The 19219-nt window shown below is 41.1% G+C and overlaps 2 pseudogenes; both read left to right on the top strand.

Moving 5' to 3' along the window:
* The first annotated feature begins 2294 nt into the window (after positions 1 to 2294).
* On the top strand, positions 2295 to 2723 carry LOC101616165 (annotated as a pseudogene).
* Positions 2724 to 15717: 12994 nt separating this feature from the next.
* On the top strand, positions 15718 to 18704 carry LOC101593840 (annotated as a pseudogene).
* Positions 18705 to 19219: the final 515 nt, after the last annotated feature.

Raw genomic sequence — 19219 nt, 5'->3', positions numbered from 1 at the left:
GGCGCTGCTCAAAGAAGCCGCATCCCCAGCAGCGCTGCAAGCCTGCGCAACAGCCTCCTGACAGCTGCTGTTCACTACTTCTGTTTCCCTGTGGATGGTCTTGTGACCTCTGAAGTTTCAGCTTTCTCAGATTTGTTTATCTCCTGAGCCCCTCTCTGGGAGGGAATGTTTCAACTTGGAGGGAATTGCTACATGATACAGGGAGAAAAAGAGAGGGGAGAAGGAGACAGTTCTTGAACTCTTAAACTAAACTAACGCGCTGGGAGTTGCTTTCTCAGTTCCTTCCCCTCAGAGGCAGTTCTTCCTCCCAGCATTGTTTGCTGGCCACAAAACAGCAGATCCATTTGTATTGTCATTAAAAGCTAGGCCTACTTCCCAAAGAATGTATATGACATGCAGGGACAGCTGCTGGAATCAGCAGGGAAGAAACTGGGGAAAGTTCAATAACAACTATCAGAAGGGGTGGGTGAGAGACAAATCTATATTTCAACAGCACAGGAATCTGGCTGGAAAGAAGACTTGGTGGATATAATGCTTGCCTGCAAGCCTGAGGATCTGAGTTTGATGGCCAGTGCCTATGTAAAACTTCCAAGCATGAAAGCACATGCCTGTAATCCCAGCACCGGGGATGCAAAGACAAGGGGGCTTGGCTAAGGCCAACCCGTCTAGCCAGGCCAGTGAGTGGAAGGCCCTGTCACTATAGTAGCTGATGGTGTTCCTGGGCATGTCCTCTGGCCCCCACAGAGACATGTGCCTATACATGCATGCACGCAGACACACATGCACAAACGGAAACAAAACTACTTCAACTGCAGGATCCCAAGGGAACAGTGCACTCTGCGGTGTTCTTCCTTCTCATGGCCAGAGCCTCAGCATAAGACAGGGCCTTAGACTATTGGCTCACTGCTCTCACTAACAGACTTTTTACAGAGAAAAATAAAAGAGGAAGGAAGAACACAGTGGTGGTCCCTGGAGGCGGCAGAAGAAAGAAGAGAAGGAGTGAGAGGAGAAGGAAGAAGAGGAGGGGAGAGGAGGAAGAGGAATAAGAGAAGGAGGAGAGAGTCCTCCGGGCAAACTCTGCTCAGCACTGGACTGGAGTGGTAGTGGGCATCATTTCAAAGAAACCCCTGTGAGGTGCTGGCTTAGCCGCCCCAGATGCTCTGCGAACTGCACTGTCAGGACAGTGAGCAAGCTCTGGTTGGACTGTAAGCTGAGACCTGTCTAACAGAACGCTCTGGACTACAGGAGGAAACTCTATCAGAACTGTGCATTGTTCAATGAGGCAGAAAGCTGTGCAGAGCCAGAGTTTGAGGGAAACAAAGATACAAGCTCCAAATATGTGCCAAACCTAGGAAGGGCTGCCCAGGAACAGGGTCAGCCTCCAGTCTGACCCATGCACAGTCCTGTCATCTCTCCCCTGCCATTGCAAGAGACCACATAGGGACGAGAAAAGCCTTCACAACTGAACATCAAGGTGTGCCCAGACCACCCATGTAATCCACAGCTGTAATCCACAGCTCAAATGACCACCCAGGAGGGTGACAGACATCTGGGAGCCCAGGGAAAAATACCAAGAATGTATAAACAACTGAAACAGATGTATCTATGGAATTACAGTAATAATTTAAAAAATAAACATCTACCAGCAAAAAGTTCAGATGTAGGTGGATTCTATCAGACCTTTAAAGAAGTGCTAATATCAATCCTTCTCAAAGAATTTCATTAAAAAGTAACAATAGCAAGGAATGCTATCAAGTTATTTTATGAAGCCAGTATTATACAAGGAAATTATAGACCAATGTTGTTGAACATAGATAGATACAAAACTCCACAATAAAATACTTATACATTGAATTCAAAATGACATCAAAAAATATTATTGACCATGATCCATTTGATTTTACTCTAAATGTGCCAGTATGGTCTTCTATTTATTTATGTGTACTTTTTCAATTCTTGTTTTTTAAATTTTATTTATTTATTTATTTGAGAAGGAGAGGAAGAGGCAGAGAGAGAGAATGGACACACCAGGGCCTCTAGCCACTGCAAATGAATTCCAGAGGCATGCGTCCCTTTGTGCATCTGGCTTACATGGGTCCTGGGGAATCGAATTGAGGTCCTTAGGCTTCACACGCAAATGCCTTAACCACTAAACCATTTCTCCAGCCCCTTTTTCAGTTCTTTGATTAAAGGACCAAGAACCTGGAAGGAATCATCCAGTGCACCAGAAACACATTTAAAAAATGGTTCTTTCAGGCATGCGGATATTTGTGGTCTTTGTGACAGGTTCTGCCATGGCGTACCGCAGCCAGGACCAGAAGGTGCAGAAGGTGATGGTGCAGCCCATCAACTTGATCTTCAGATACTTGCAAAATAGATCTCGGATTTAGGTGTGGCTTTATGAGCAAGTGAATATGCAGATAGAGGTCTGTATTATTGGTTTTGATGAGTACATGAACCTCGTGTTAGATGATGCAGAAGAAATTCATTCTAAAATAAAGTCAAGAAAATAACTGGGTCGGATCATGTTGAAAGGAGATAATATTACTCTGCTACAAAGTGTTTCCAACTAGAAATGAGAAGTGAGAAGATGAGAACACAAGATTTTGAGGGGGGGTGTCTTCTGTTGGTAGTATAATTCTGAAACATTTGTTCATAGTGTTTTGATGACCCTTATGTTATTACTGTGTGACAATAAATGTGAGGTTGTTTTATTAAAAATTTAACCTCTTTTGTTAAAAAAAAAAAATGGTTCTTTCATGTGAGCTACTTCTACCACTTTTTGGGTATTTTGTTTGTTTGTTTTGGTTTTTCGAGGTAGGGTCTCACTCTAGCCCAGGCTGACCTGGAATTCACTATGGAGTTTCAGGGTGGCTTCGAACTCACAGCGATCCTCCTACCTTTGCCTCCCAAGTGCTGAGATTAAAGGTGTGCTCCACCATGCTCCACTTATTGGTATTTATGCAGAGAACTCCAGTCAAGAAAACAAAGAGATCCTAGCACATTGATTTATTGCAACATTATTCAGAATAGCAATGGTATAGAAACAGTCTAGGTATCCAGCAGCAAAGGAATTGATATGGAAAATATGACATATATATTCAATGTAAATTTTTTTAACCATGTGGAAGAATGATGTCATGTTACTTGAAGGAAATACATACAACTGAAGACAACCATATTAAAAGAATTAAGCCAATCTCAGAAAACAAATGTTTCCTCCTACTGCTGCTTCCTAGATTTGATATAGATACATGTATACATGCAGGTCATGAAAGTAGAAGCTAAGCTTTCCAGAAAACAAGAAACTAACAGAAAAGGGTAAGAGGAGAGATATGGAGAGTATGGGAAGAATATCTGTGATTTGCAGTGATGTTTCCACTGTACTCGAAACAGAAGGAAATGCTTATGTGGTCAAAGACTTGTCTGCTACACCATTATTCCATGTGATAGCACACATGTCTTGTCAGTACATCTCTGATTTTCATTGAATCCTGATGTGCCTCGGCATCTCTCAGAACAGTTCTCCAAATATTTCAGTGGAAGCCTGTCTCATCAATCCCTTACCTATAACATTGATTGAGCATCTGATAGTCAGACATCCCTTGTAGGTGCCAGTTTCTGAGTAACCAATATTAAAACTTGTTTTTACTGTAAAGATGAAGAAATCAGTGAAACCTTCAGGGCCTCCCTTCCTCTTCATCAACCCATAAGGACTGAACTCTTAGGACCAACCCCTTGCCTCTTACAGGTACTAAGATATCTTGATGACCTCAGGCTATGTGAAAAGCAACTCTGGATTCTTCATCAACTGAAAACAGAACCTTAATTGACAGGGAGAGCACAGTACTGCAGAATTTCCCCTAGGTCATTCATCAGGCCTCACATTTTTCTGAGCAAATGACTTCTCTTTGAATAAGATTTGAGTAAAATAAGTGATTGGTTATCATTGGATGTCTCTGGGTTAACTTAGCAGATGTCATTTTCTGCACTCATCTCATTATTGAAGAATTAAGATAAACAGGTACACAAGCAGCCATTTCTTCTTTTACAAGTGGATCTTCAGATGGGCTGAAGAAAATGAAGTGAAGGCAAAGTTACCACCATTACACTTTCCACCTGCAATAGCCATGGACAGGTCAAGATAGCAGCAAGACAGCTAGTCTGCATGGTTCGGTCTTCCACCAAAGGAATGAGTATATGACAAGTAAGCTATGGCTTCTCTTTTGAAATAGTCCTTTGTCCACCTAACGTTGTTTGTACTTGCAAATGAGAGTGAGAGTCTGCACTGGGCTGTGGTTTACTCAGGTCCTAGAAATGGTTCTGTTTTCCATAGTGACTCACATACCTCAACTCCTGAGTTGACAAATAAGGATGTGAAGCAGAGGTTTTAGAACTGAAGTATAAACCACATGCTGGTATGATTGGTGACATAGGGTAATATTTGGGGTTTCCCTAAACCATAACCTCCACCCCAGTGAAATAAACAGTAGCTTGTACCTCTAAATCATAGAAGGAGGTGCTGAGAGGACCGACCAGACATCCGTGGAGTGTTGCCCAGGGTGCAGGGAGGAGCCTGGTGGACACCAGCTGCCAGCCTTTCTGAGATTGCTGGGAAGTCTTCAGAAGGTTCTGTGGTTCATACCTGCCAGGGCTGAGAAAAGGGCATGTTAGACAGTTCAAAGCCTGCCTTTCTTGTGGTCATTCATGATGTGGAGGAAGTCATAAACTCAGAAGGAATGCCTGGATATTTGTATTAATATCTCAGCAAAAGTATCCCTATATTTAAGGAAAATATTGTATTTGTAGGGCTATTTGAATGAATAGCATGTTTTATCAAAGAATTCATCCTAGGCCTCCTTCAGAATGGAGTGAGCTAACATTTCCTGTAAGTACTTTAGGCTTTACAGTGGTATGGAATCTGTGGTAACTACTTAGCTCTGCCTTTGTAGTGTAATGAAGGGTGACATGTAAATTACACAAGCATGACGATGTTCTAACAAGTCATAATTTATCATTATTATTGTTACATATACTACACACACATCATGCCACACATGCAATATACACATTACGTGCAAATTAAAAAGTACTGCCAGATATATGAAGAAATGCTTATGTACTGGTTAGGAAGTAAATTAGCACAGTCATTGTGGAAAACAGTTTGAATATGTGTTAGAAGTCACAAGTAAGGGCTGGAGAAATGACTTAGTGGTTCAGGTACTTGCCTGTGAAGCCTAAGGACCCAGGTTTAACTCCCTAGTACTCATATAAGTCAGATGCACAAGGCAGCACATGCATCTAAAGTTTGTTTACAGTAGCTGGAGGCCCTGGCACATTCATTCTCATTCTCTCTCCCCAACCCCCTTTCTCTCTCTCAAGTAAATAAACAAAAAAAATTAACTCACAAGTACAATTAATTATAAGGTATACCTAAAGAAAATGAAATCTTTATACCAAGAAAATACACATGTTTACTACAGCACTTTTCATGCTAGACAACATATGAAAGCCACTTAGGTGCCATTGAGCAGATGAATGAAAAGAAATGTGGTGTACTTACTACTCAGACATTAGGAGAATGAGTCTGTCATTCACAGTAACATGAATAGAACTGGACAGCATTGTGTTGAATGAAAACAGAGAGACATGGAGCAAAGACCTTCATGTTCTCACTCATTAATGGGAGCCAACAAGCAAACCTTGTGGAGTCCACAATGGGATAGCAGACACTTGAGATGCGAAATGATAAAGATGAGGAAAGTGAGAAAGGGACTTCTGTGTATTGTGAAAGTTCGGGGAAGGGGTTTTGGGTGAAATAAATATAACTGGGCATTGATATTGCACAGATATGTATGTATGAATGAAAATGTTAGTGATCCCCATTAATATGTACGATTAATATATGTTAACACAGATAAGTAATTTCAAAAGCTCAAGGAGAGATATATAAGTATAATATGCATAAAAGAGGAATTTATTTAAATTCCTGGTTACTAAAGAGCCAATTGAAAGCTTTGATCATCAGAACCAGGTTCTTTGTTCTGGATTTTTCATGATCCTGAGTAGTCCTTCACTCCTTTATTTCTCCTATTCTCTGCTGAAGTTGGCTTCTAATTACTACCTTGTAAAATTAGGACAAGGGACATTGAAAGCACAGAGCTAATTGGGATTCTGGACACTTGGACTCAATTCCTGATTCTAACACCAGCCTGCTGTTGGTTTTAGGCAGGCCACTTCTGTCTCTCAGTCTTGGTTTCCCCATCCCTAAGGCCAGCTCTGCTGAGGTCTGGGTGACACCTGACCCAGTATTCTACAATCCAGTCATAGCAATGTACTTCACCTCATAGCTGTGGCTGTGATACTTGACTGATCAATGTAAGAATAGTCTGTCACACAGTGCTTGTCCACCCCACCCCACCCCACCTTTATCATGTCTGCAAATGCTACCCTGTGGTGACTGGTCTCCTGGCAAGGCCTGTGATTGACGAGTCTGAGGTTCCTTCCCCATAAGCTTGTTTGTTTAAGGCTAATTTGCCCTGTGTTGTGACATTATGCCTCCTGGGGGTCCTAGCTTTGACTCTTGGTGAGGCCTGATGCTCACACTGACCCAGTGTGCATGCTAGCTTCTTGTGTGGAGTCAATGTGAACTAAGTATCACTTCTGTTTGGACACAGCACTTTTTACTATCAGGATTGTCCTAGAAGGCAGGAACACTGAGCACAAAGACTAGTGTCTTGTGTTCCTTCCACATCGGCTCAAGCCCCAGTACCCTGCCAGGATCTGTAAGCCCCTCAGTCAGGGGCATTCTTCCTTCCTTTGCATGGGACTAGAAAGGCACAGTCATACTTTCAACAGGATTGAGCCCAAGGCACGAGTTTCTTTGACCCAGGGTGTCTCTCACAGCAAGCCCTGCTCTGCTTTCCCAGCCCAGGCAAGGGACCTCATGGCTGCTTTCTTGATCTAGCACAGGCACCTAGTTCTCTTGCTCCAAGGTTCCAGGGATGGTAAGTGGCACTGAAGACATACTTTGTGAGATGCTCAACTAAAGGGTGGCCTATTTTTTTATGTTGTGCCCCTGAGTTCCCCTCCCCCTTTTTGAAAATTCGGCTTGTCTGTAGTTTGTACTTGGTCATAAGTACTTGTCCTGAGATTGCACTGTGGTTTGCATGAGAGGACTTGGGGAGAGCTGTGTAGCACAAGAAATGACTACAGTCCCTTTGTGTGTCTGAAGTCACTGCTATCTGAGTGGGGGTTCCTGGGAAAGAGCGAGTGAGTGTCCACGTGTCAATTGTTCTGTTTGTAACTGCTGTGTTTAAAGTCTTTCTGTTGCTCTGAGAGGGGCCCTCACCACCTGATGCTCAGGATGTGTATGTGCAGAACAAAAAGTTGCAAAATAACACCCACAACCTGCTTCTGTGCCCTTCTGCATTTTAGAGGTCAGCACACCTATGTGAGAGCATTTAGGTTATTTCCTCTTGCCTGGGAGCAACCTCAAATCCTTACACCAGATAAGGGGAAACTCCCTTTTCTCTATTTTTAAAATATTTCCTTTTTCTTCTACCCACACCTTTGACCTGGCTTGACATAATGTTCAGCCGTAAGAGACAGACTAAAAGGGCAAGGGAAATGAGCAAGTGAACTTGTGGGGAAAAGGTCATCTTTGAAGCCATGAATTTTCATTTCTTAAACATCCATCCACCTGAATACAATACAGTGAATATTTTAATCATTCATAGTTTCTTTCTTCAAATAAATGTTTAGTATTAACCATCACAACACTGATGTGTGGGCTTTTTTTTTCATACAGGTGTCCTCCTCATTTTTATCATAGAAAAAAATTGAAGATAGCTACAAAAGCCAATAAGTGAATTTATATGGCAAGATGTTTTATAACCAACACAATTATTTCAAACAATTTTGATAAGAAATTCTCGTGCTATAATTTTGTAAATAAATGATGTTATGCAGTCTCCATTACCCCAGAAATGTACAAGTATCTATTACTGGAGGTATCTACCCACCAGTTGGTGGTAATTACGTCTGCTTAGCAGAGTTTATTGAATTACTTTGATTTTTTTCCCAGTTCATATTATTTTTTTGTTTTCAACAATGAACACTGCTTACTCCTTTGGAGTTTTTTTTTTTTTTATTTGAGAGCAACAGACACAGAGAGATAGACAGATAGAGGGAGAGAGAGAGAATGGGCGCGCCAGGGCTTCCAGCCACTGCAAACGAACTCCAGATGCGTGCGCCCCCTTGTGCATCTGGCTAACGTGGGACCTGGGGAACCGAGCCTCGAACCGGGGTCCTTAGGCTTCACAGGCAAGCGCTTAACCGCTAAGCCATCTCTCCAGCCCTGGAGTATTTTTGACTGAGTATCCACTATGTGCCAATATGAGACTCACTTTTCTACTCAATAAACTAACCTGTTTGGCAGTTTCTATGCCAGGAGTTGTTGGAGGCCTAAGGACGCTGAGTCTTGTGCTCACAGTGTTCTTCAGTTCATGGCGAACAATGAAAGGAGAAGCATGACGTATAGGGATTTGGGCAACATAAATTTGCATGCCAGGGGCAGGAAAGGTGGATCTAAATGAGCAGATGTAAGTAGGGTCAGGAATTTGACCATCCATACTTCCTGTAATTTCCTCCTTCCCCCCAAATTTCCTCTGCTTTTTTTTGGGGGGGGGGGCTGAAAAACATGTGCAAGCCCATGTATTCTCCAGATATCAGCCTGGGAGAGTAAGGGCCTAGGGTTCTCCAAGACACCTTGCAAAAGAAGAAAATTCCTCCATAAAATGTGTGTGTTTCTGGAAGGTGAAAGCAATCTCACTTCCTCCTAGAAGCCAGAGGAAAATCACGTCCCTGTGACCTGTGCAACCTCTGACACCATGTTATCAGGAGGTAAACCATGATTCCTCCTCACGTTCGCTCTGGGTGTGGTTGGGACCAGCTCAGTGCTCCTGACAAGTCCACTTCACCAGCAGTGTGAGGTAGTTCCGCTGGCCAGAATCACCCCACTTTGTGTTCATCAGAATCAATTAGAGAGTCTGAGCACTGATACAGAGAGCTTAATCAAAAAAACATTTTAAACTCTTAAATAAATTTTTCTCTCTAAAGTAGAGGAGATGTCAATGAACAAAGTGACAATATTTTCATTTCTGGGCAGTTGATTCCTGTCATGTTCTGGGTTTGAGACAGAGGGGAGGCCAGAAACACACAACATCTCCACAAAGACCCAAACCCTCCCCTGCTCAGAAATTCTCTCCACCACAAAGTTCCAGCCCCACTTCCTGCCCTGATTTTAAGTTCACTCTCACTGATACCTCAGATATTTCCATTTTTTGATTTGTACCTTGACTCATTCTGTTTGAACAAATGTGTCTGTACCTGAGTATGGTGAAGAGTTTCCACGTGTCAGCTCAACCTGATCTTTTACTGTATTTTTTGTTTTTTGTTTTTAGTGAGTGAAAGAAGAAAGGGAGAGAGAGAGGGGGCGGGGGGAATTGGCACACCAGGGCCTCAGCCACAGCAATCAAACTTCAGGCGCTTGTGCCAGTTAGTGAGCATGTGTGATCTTGCATTTGCCTCACCTTTGTGTGTCTGGCTAATATGGGATCTGGAGAGTAGAACATGGGTCCTTGGGCTTCACAGGCAAGCACCTTAACTGATAAGCTATCTCTCCAGCCCTTCTGTGGTTATTTCATCACCGTTTTATAAGTAAGATGGGTGGTGCAACTGTATTATAACACCAAGGCTTTGGGAAATGCACTTTCTTGTTGGCATGTGTACACACACATATATGCTATGTATAATTAGACTTTCACTCACATTTGAAAGCCTGTCGCCAAAGATCGTGTCTTCTTTGGGAAAGTTCATGCTGCAAATGGAATCTGCTTTTCCTGCTTATTGTATGGAGAGAGAAGATGAAGGACTGAAATTCTCACCATGTGACTAACACAGAACTTCTGAGAACAGGAAGAGTCAAAAAGAGTTGCTGGAAGTGAAACAGAGAGGAGAAAGAGAACCAATGCTGAGGACTGGATGAAAGGACTTTAGCAAAGCACAGGTCTTCCCCATTCCCTCGGCCTTTATGATGGATGTGATCATATGAGTGTTTTCTTCAGAAGAAAAAGTGCCTGTAACCCAGAACCTCATGAGGAATACCTGAAACCCCACTGAGGAGTGCCTCCAGCAGAATGGGGGCAGAGACAAGGGAAAGAGGAAATCAACACATGATGTACATACACAAAGTACGTTGTCAATAAAAAACATTTGTAAATGAGCTAAAAACCATTTTATAAATAAGCTTAAGTCACATTTTATGCTATTGACTTAAAATTTGACATCTAATAAAAAGAAGGAAAAGAAAAAAATGCCTGGTTGTACATGGACCACAGTCAGAAGAACTCAGTTTGAACATCCTAGCTCTGACACATTCTTGCAACTACTTCCTTCCTTAGGCTTTTAATTTTCTAATTTATCAAATTAGAAAACTGGATTAAACTTGTGGGATATGTACATTATTTCAGCAATGAGATCTTTATCTTCAGGTGAAAGCTTGCATGGAATTAATATCCAAAAACTCATGGAAGAGGAGCTGACTTGGTTGAACAGTGGAAAGGCCCCAGAGCCCAGAGGTTAATTTCTTCTTCTCCCCTCAGAAGCTATACAGAATCCTGGGGCTCCTGGAACAGTCTGAAAACTACCAGTTCATATAGTCTCATTTTTTTTTTTTCTGTTGATACATCATGATTACAAGGAGGAGATTCTCTCCAACTACAAAATTCATGGAACAGACCTGAAGAAGCATGATTTCTTTGAAAACAGGAAGCTAGAATTGTCAAAGTAGGAAGCAAGTGTTGTGAGATCAAGGGCATTCTTCCTTCTAGAACCCTTCACCTCCTTTCAGACAAACCCTCAGCAAGTAAAGGACTGCTGTGTTGTGGCAAATGGAGAGACTGCTGGGCTGGAACAGAGTTGTTTCACTAATGGCTATGAGATACTAACAAGTGATTTTACTACTTGGACCTTGAATTATTTATTTGCCAACAGGGTAATTAATGGTTGAGTCACTAGGAGATCCCTTAAAAGCTCTGAAATTGCCAACTTAATAGTTTAAATCTCCCAAAATGTACTGAGCAAATGTGTGTCAGACACAACTCACTTCATTATGAAAATTATAATCTAACGAACAGATAGATATTGAAGAAGATGCATTATGTCAAAGAAGGCTATAGTTACTAAGGAATGTACAGGGGAATTCAATTTAGACAACTTAGGCTCCTAAAACAGAGATAGAGGGAGGGAGAGTAAGACAAGTAGAAATACAGGTATACTCAAAAAGAGATTAACAGAAACAGAGAGAGACACAAAGACCCGGAAAGGCAAAGTCAGAGATAAAGACAGAGAGACACAAAGACCTGGAAAGACAAAGTCAGAGATAGAGACAAAGACAGAAAAATAGGAATAATAGATATAGAGTCAGAGATGTAGTGATAAAAAGAAAGAGGCAAACAGGTAAACACAAAGCGAGATAAGCAGAGAAAGGGCTGGGGAGATTGCTTAGCAGTTAAGGTGCATGCCTGCAAAGCCTAAAGACCCCAGTTTGATTCTCCAGGTCCCACTTAAGCCAGATGCACATGGAGGCACATGCATCTGAAGTTCATTTGCAGTGGCTAGAGGCCCTGGTGCTCCCATTCTCACTCTCTCTCACTCTCTCTCTCTCCCTCTCTCTCTCTCTCCCTTTTTCTCTGTCTCTAATAAATAAATAAAAATAAAATCTTTTTTAAAAATGAAAAAATAAAATACAGAAATGGCACTAGAGAGACAGAGAAAATAGAAACAAATTATAGAGACATGAGAACACGGAGGACAGTGGAGAAGAAATTGAGGATAAGTGAAGACTGAGCATATGGCTGTGGTCTGAACATAGAGACAGAAGTGTGGATTTGATCATGCATTACATGAAACGGACAAGGACTGAGGATTTCATTCGGAGGACAAGGGGATGGGAATGAAGGGTTTGTTCAAACAATTTGTCTTTGTAAAAGATCCCTCAAACATCTCTATCACCCCCTCCAAGGCTCAGAGAAAATGATGGAAGCAGGGGCAGACAAAATGAAAGAGCCAATGAGAAGAAGGGACAAAGGAATGTCCAGCACTGAAACATCTCACACCCTCCAAGGCTCAGGGTCCATTGTGGAAGAGGTGGCAAAAAGAATATAAGAGCCAAAGAAAGGGTACCACTCCTTACTTACAACTCTTTGAACAGAAATTGGCCTCGATATCCATGACCTCGCAGAGCCTAGCAATACCTACACAAGACCCTCATAATAGGAGAAAAAGATGACGACATCAAATTAAAAGAGAGACTAATGGAGAGAGGCAGGGGATATGATGGAGAGCAGAGTTATGAAGGAGAGAGTGGGGATGGGAGGGAAATACCATGGTTGGTTGTCTATAAGTATAGAAGTTTTCATTAAAAGAAAAAAATGAAAGAGTCAGAAGATGGAGGTGCACTGTGGAATATGATGTGACATGGCCATTGCACTCATGATCTGCATGCAGGTGGTTATTTGCACAAAATGTCACAAGATTGAGTCTGCCAGTCAACATTCCATCATGGGGGATGAAGAGGTCCCTGAGGAGCTATTGGCAGTTAATGGTTGTTGAGAATAGGGAGACATTGCCTTCAACAGCATAGCCACAGGTAAATTATGCTTTGAAATAACCTCCAACCACCACCCATGCTCATGTAAATAACTCTAATTAAGTTCAGTAGATCATAGGAAAGACATCAAAGTAGAAGAGAGACTAGACAGGAAGAAGCAAGAGTTCAGCAGGAGAGTCAAGAGAAGGTTCTTGAAGATGAATATGACAGTGAAAAGACTACAAGAGACAAAAGACAGGGGAAGTGTTTTGGAATCCACACATTAAGTGGCCATGGTACTCATGATTTCACAGTGGTTACTGTTGTCTGTGCACTATTGGGGCCATCAACATGTACTCATGGGTAATAGGAAAAAAACTACATCAAAAATAGAAAAGGGGAGCCGGGCGTGGTGGCGCATGCCTTTAATCCCAGCACTTGGGAGGCAGAGGTAGGAGGGTCGCTGTGAATTCAAAACCAGCCTGAGGATACATAGTGAATTCCAGGTCAGCCTGGGCTAGGGTGAGACCCTACCTCAAAAAACCAAAACAAAAAACCAAAAAAAAAAAAAAAAAAAAAAAAAAAAAAAAAAAAAATAGAAAAGGGGCTACTTAGAATGAAGAACAGGTTCAGTGGAAGGAGGATGAGGGCAGACAAAAGAAAGTAATAAGAGTGAGTTATGACCAAAATATATTATGTACATGTATGAAAATTGTCAATAAATAAAATAAATTAAAAAAAAATAAAAGATCCTTCAAGGGCTTGAGAGATGGCTTGGCGATTAAGGCACTTGCCTGCAAAGCCAAAGGACTCAAGTTCAATTCCCCAGGACCCAGGTAAGCCAGATGCACAAGGTGGTGCATGTGTCTGGAATTCGTTTGCAGCAGCTGGAGGCCCTGACACACCTATTCTCCCTCTTTCTCTCTCTCTATCTCTCTCTCTCTCAAACAAATAAAAATAAAAACAAATATTTTTTTTTAAAAAAAAGATCCCTCAGAATGCTTTTGAAGGATGTACTTGGGTCATTTTGTCTACCATTATATTTGTTTTCTTTTACCCTAGTAACACATTACCTCAATAATTCAAATGTAGGGCTAAGGAAAGAGGCTTCACATACTCCATTACAATGTGATTTGTTTTTGGTTTGATTTAAGGATGAATTAAAGTTCTTAGCACTTTTGAGCAGGTATTAAAAAACAAGTTCTCTGGCCTTCATTAAAAGTTATGCTTATAAAGGGCTGGAGAGATGGCTTAGCGGTTAAGCGCTTGCCTGTGAAGCCTAAGGACCCCGGTTCGAGGCTCGGTTCCCCAGGTCCCACGTTAGCCAGATGCACAAGGGGGCGCACACATCTGGAGTTCATTTGCAGAGGCTGGAAGCCCTGGCGCGCCCATTCTCTCTCTCTCCCTCTATCTGTCTTTCTCTCTGTGTCTGTCGCTCTCAAATAAATAAATTTTAAAAAATTTTTTTAAAAATTAAAAAAAAAAGTTATGCTTATAAATTTAAATAATTAAGCAGTTCATCTTTTTCTGCAGATTTGGCAGTTTTGTGACAAAAGGAAGCCACATTCTTTTTTTTTTTAATTTAGTTTATTAGTTTTCTTTTCAGTAAATACAGGCAGTTTGGTACCATTATTTAGGCTCATCTGAGATCTACCCCCTCCCATTAGACCCTCCTTGTTAATGAAAATGGGTTGTGCATTGTGGAGTTAGCCCACAGTTATTGGTATGATAAATGTCTCTGCAAATCATGACCCAACATGTGACTCTGACATTCTTTCCGCCCCCCTCTTCCGCAAAATTTCCCTGAGCCATGTTGGGTTCATTTTTGGTCTGCTTCTGTAGAATTATCATAAACAGAATTACCAAAGTCATAATCCTGGTAACAAAGGGACCATGCACATTAGTTCAGATGACTTGCCAGGAATTAGGTTATGTTGTTGCTCCAGAATTTCCTTTAAAAGGTAATTATTTTCCTTTTCATTTTAATTAAATCCAATTTCCTAAACACAGACTCAAAACATACTTATAGATTCACATATCTTAGTGTCCATTCTGTCTATAGTTCACAAAATGTCTGCAATATGTATTATTTCATTTGAGCCTTACTCATGCTTGCAGTTATTTATACCATAGAAGAACAGCTGTAACCTTTATATAAATTGAAACACTGGGCTATCCACTTGATCTTAAAATGCATATCAGCTGAATAAGAAAGAGGAGCACAGTTCTTCCGTCTTCTGTGCTGACTGGCTTTTCCAATAGGTTTGTATGATTGTGACCCTCCAGCAGCAGTGGATAAGCGCACACTGACATTCCTTACAAAAGAAACCAAAGCATGACTAGTTCATTTTTAAATGCAAAAAGACATCGATAATATATTATATAATGAATTTTAAAAATGACAAAAGCAAAACTAGTAGAGATGAACCATGTAGTCAGGAATAAGAATAAAAATGCCCTGCAGAGGGTCCTAAATTCTTACAATAGATGGGCTGGAAATTTTATTCAAAATTTCTCAGTGGCCAATGGAAAGAGTTCATGTTTCCTTGTGTAGTAATATAAATCAGAGCAATTAGTAGGATAAAAAGAAAAAAAAAGTTGCAGGGCTGGAGAGATGGCTCAGGGGTTAAGGAGATTGCTTGCAAAGCCAGATGGCCTGGGTTCCATTCCCCAGTTCTCATATAAAGCCAGATGCACAACGTGGTGCATGCATCTGAAGTTGGTTTGCAGTGGTGAGAGGCCCTGAAATGCCCATTATGTCTCTTTCTTTTCTTGCAAGTACATAAAAATACTCTTTTTAAAAGTTGCATAGAAGTCAGTTGTCAGTGGATTTCTTCTAGAATCTTCTGGAATGAAGATTTCTTCGTGAATTCTCATATGATGCTATATGCAAAACTCTACCTGCTGGCTTAATCAGGTGGCTGTTTAAGAGAGTTCAACCCTTCACCTTGTGATCCTGCTTTCCAGACCTCCCTACCCTGATATCCTAACACATTGCTACTCAGGAATGCTACTCACATTCCCTTGCTGGAGCATCAAGGTTAGCTAGTTTCTCCTTTAGCGGAATGGAGGCACAGGTACTGTGAATGGGGCTGCAGCCTCCTTGCTAGCGCCACCTTCAGAAAGCACTAATTTGTCACATCTGTTCTGCTTTCGCTGTAACATTTGGTTTCTTCCTTGTTTCACTTACAAGATTGTTCCATTAAGAACATTAAGAAGTCCACTTTTATCCGGCATGTTGGCACTTCATGAAATCACAACACTGGGGAGGCTGAGACAGGATGATCACAAATTTGACACCAGCTTGGGCTACATAGTTAGACCTTATCTTTAAAAACACACACAGAAAGAAAAAAAAATCCATTTTTGTTTGTTTGTTTTGGCTTTTGGGAGGTAGGGTCTCACTCTAGCCCAGGCTGGCCTGGTACTTGCTCTGGCCTCAAACTCACAGCAGTTCTCCCACCTCTGCCTGCCAGAGTAATACTGCTTTTGAATGAGCTCGTCACTCAGCACTCGGAAAATGATTTCAGGGATGATATTGTTGCAATTAGTTCTATTAATATAAGTTACACAGGTGAGTTCTTTCTCATTCTGCATTAAATCATGTATGACAGGTTAGTTCTTTCTCATTCCACATTAAATCATGTATGTTTTGACAAAATACTTAAATGCCTATTTTGCATGAGTATGTATGTATGTATGTATATATATATATACATATATATATGTATATATATACATATATACATACACAGATATATATTTATATTCATGTAGTCACGCTTTTGTGTATTACAAATGTGTGTGCATGAGTGTGGAGGCCAGAGGTCAACACAGAGTATATTTCTTGATCACTCTCCACCTTCTTTCTTTTAATTTTTATTTATTTACTTGAGAGAAAGACAAAGATAGAGAGAATGAGTGCACCGGGGCCTCCAGCCACTGCAAATAAACTCCAGGCCCATGCACCACCTTGTGTCTTCAGCTTATGTAGATCCTAAGAAGTCAAACATGGGTCCTTTGGCTTTGCAAGCACCTGACTTAATTGCTAAGCCATCTCTAGCCATCCACCTTATTTTTTTAATTTAATTTAATTTTTTCTCAATTTTTTAAAACATTTTCCATGATTATAAAAAATATCCCATGGTAATACCCCCCCCCATCCACCTTATTTTTTGAGACAGGATCTCTCACTGAACCTGAAGCTCACAGTTTGGGCTAGGCTATTTCATCAGTTAGACTCGGGAATCCTCCTGTCTCCACTTCCTACGCACTGGCATTAGAGACATGTGCCACAATATCCAGCTTTTATGTGGGTGCTGGATATCCTAACAGTTTCTTATGATTAGTCATCAAGCACTTTACTGACTGAGCTATCTCCCCAGATCCCTAGGCAGCATTTGACGGAATTTCCTTAAACATTTCTTTGTCTCTGATTAATGCCAAGCATACATGTGAGAATGTGTATTTTCAGTTAAATGGCCTCGATGTCACACAGACATGCTTTTAGGAGTTCCTGAACTTGTTAACATATGTAACATATATATGCTTGTGGATATGTTACTTCATCTCCTTCCCCAGCCTTACAAAAACCATCTCAGATAAAAATGTTTAAAATCTGAATGGAATTTCAAAGGGGAAAGTGGGGGGGGGGGGAGGGAATTACCATGGGATTTTTTTTATAATCATGGAAAATGCTAATAAAATTTTTAAAAATGTTTAAAATCTCATCTCGGCATGATGACCATCACAAGCAACAATGCACTGTATATTTGAATATTGCTAAGACCATAGTAGATTTTTAAGTGGTTTTGCCACAAAAACATAAGCAGGTCAGGTGATGAACTTGTTGATTAGCCAGGTTTAATCACTGAGCATTAAACAAAAGACTATATTGTACTGTGTAAATACATGGAATTATTTGTCAACTAAAATATTTTTAAATTAAATTTTTATTTTTCTGATTAAGTTTAGAAAGCTCTCTGATACAATTGCAGGAGCTAAATCTTCCTATGGTGAGTGAGAAGCATGCTGCATGTACATGAAGAGTATACACAGCCCACCCAGAAGGGGAGTTTCAAAGACTTAAAAATACATACAAGAGCCCATGATAGAGAACCCTAATTAAACTCAACACCATCATCTTTCATCAAAGGTGTGAGGAGAGGGGCACCCTATTACATGGCTGTTACATGCCCTTTAAATAGTTCAGCTTCTTAGTGTCTACAACAAAAATTTGAAAATTAGCATAAAACAGCACTGAAAACATGAATATTGCAACTCTTTGCAATAAATTTTTAATTTTTTTTAATATTTATTTATTTATTTATTTATTTATTTATTTATTTGAGAGCGACAGACACAGAGAGAGAGAGACAGAGGGAGAGAGAGAGAATGGGCGCACCAGGGCTTCCAGCCTCTGCAAACGAACTCCAGACGCGTGCGCCCCCTTGTGCATCTGGCTAACGTGGGACCTGGGGAACCGAGCCTCGAACCGGGGTCCTTAGGCTTCACAGGCAAGCACTTTGCGGCTAAGCCATCTCTCCAGCCCTTGTTTTTAATTTTTAAAAACTGGCAGTCCCTATGGCTGTCTGTGCTCAGCTTTGTGTTCGGGCGCAATGTCCTCCAGATCTTCCTTCCCTTCTTCCTGTCCTTTGTGTTCAGGGGTCTGCAGAAGGACGAGGATCAGGAGTTGCAGACACGGGCAGAAATCCGGGACGTGAAGCGGGAGCTCTCCACCGTCAACATGTTGGATGAGCTTGCCAGATACGCCAGGCTGGAAAGGAAGATCAGGGACAAGCTGAAGACTCACGTGAACACTCGGACAGCACAGTTGGCCAAGAGAAAATGGGTTATAAGGGCTGTTTTCTGTTCATTTGGAAGTACTACTTTGTCTCTGTGGCCATTGTGCCAAGTAAGTGGATTACCCCACTAAACAGACCACCTTGCTCAGCTTTCTGACCAGAGTTTAACAGGTGGTGCTGGCATTACCTGTTGGAACCTCCTCTGCATGGGAGTGGTGGTGGCCCTTGTTCTCCACCGTTGTAGCTGAAAGGAAGATGAACACATGGTTATCTTTAAAAAAACAGGCACAAAAGTATACAGCTTATTATTTTTATTGTTGAATATGTTTGTTTTGGACTTTGTGTGAGATTCTTGTATTTTCTACACTTGACCTTGAGCCATATGTGTATGTACAACCAACCTGATTCTAGATTTGTAAGAAGAGTGGACCACTATGGGGCATCTATATGCTGATGCTTGTGACTTATGCTTTTAATATATTGTGGTCCTGTCACCAACTACAAAGTCAGAATTTTACAACATCTGTGCTTGGGAGACAGGGCTGCTATAAGTCCACTTTAGAAAGTGGCTTAGCTTTAATACCACTACTGATTTTGAAACTGTTCTTTTTGATTGTTCGTTTGCTTGCTTGCTTGCTTGTTTGGTTTTTTTTGTTGTTGTTGTTGTTTTGTTTTGTTTTGTTTGAGGTAGAGTCTCACTCCAGCCCAGGCTGATGTAGAATTCACTGTGTAGTCCCAGGCTGGTCACAAATTCACAGCAATC

This window comes from Jaculus jaculus, chromosome 1, assembly GCF_020740685.1.
Source record: "Jaculus jaculus isolate mJacJac1 chromosome 1, mJacJac1.mat.Y.cur, whole genome shotgun sequence".
Lineage (NCBI taxonomy): Eukaryota > Metazoa > Chordata > Mammalia > Rodentia > Dipodidae > Jaculus > Jaculus jaculus.
The sequence above is the reverse complement of the archived record's forward strand: the minus strand, read 5'-3'. Positions and strand labels throughout refer to the sequence as shown.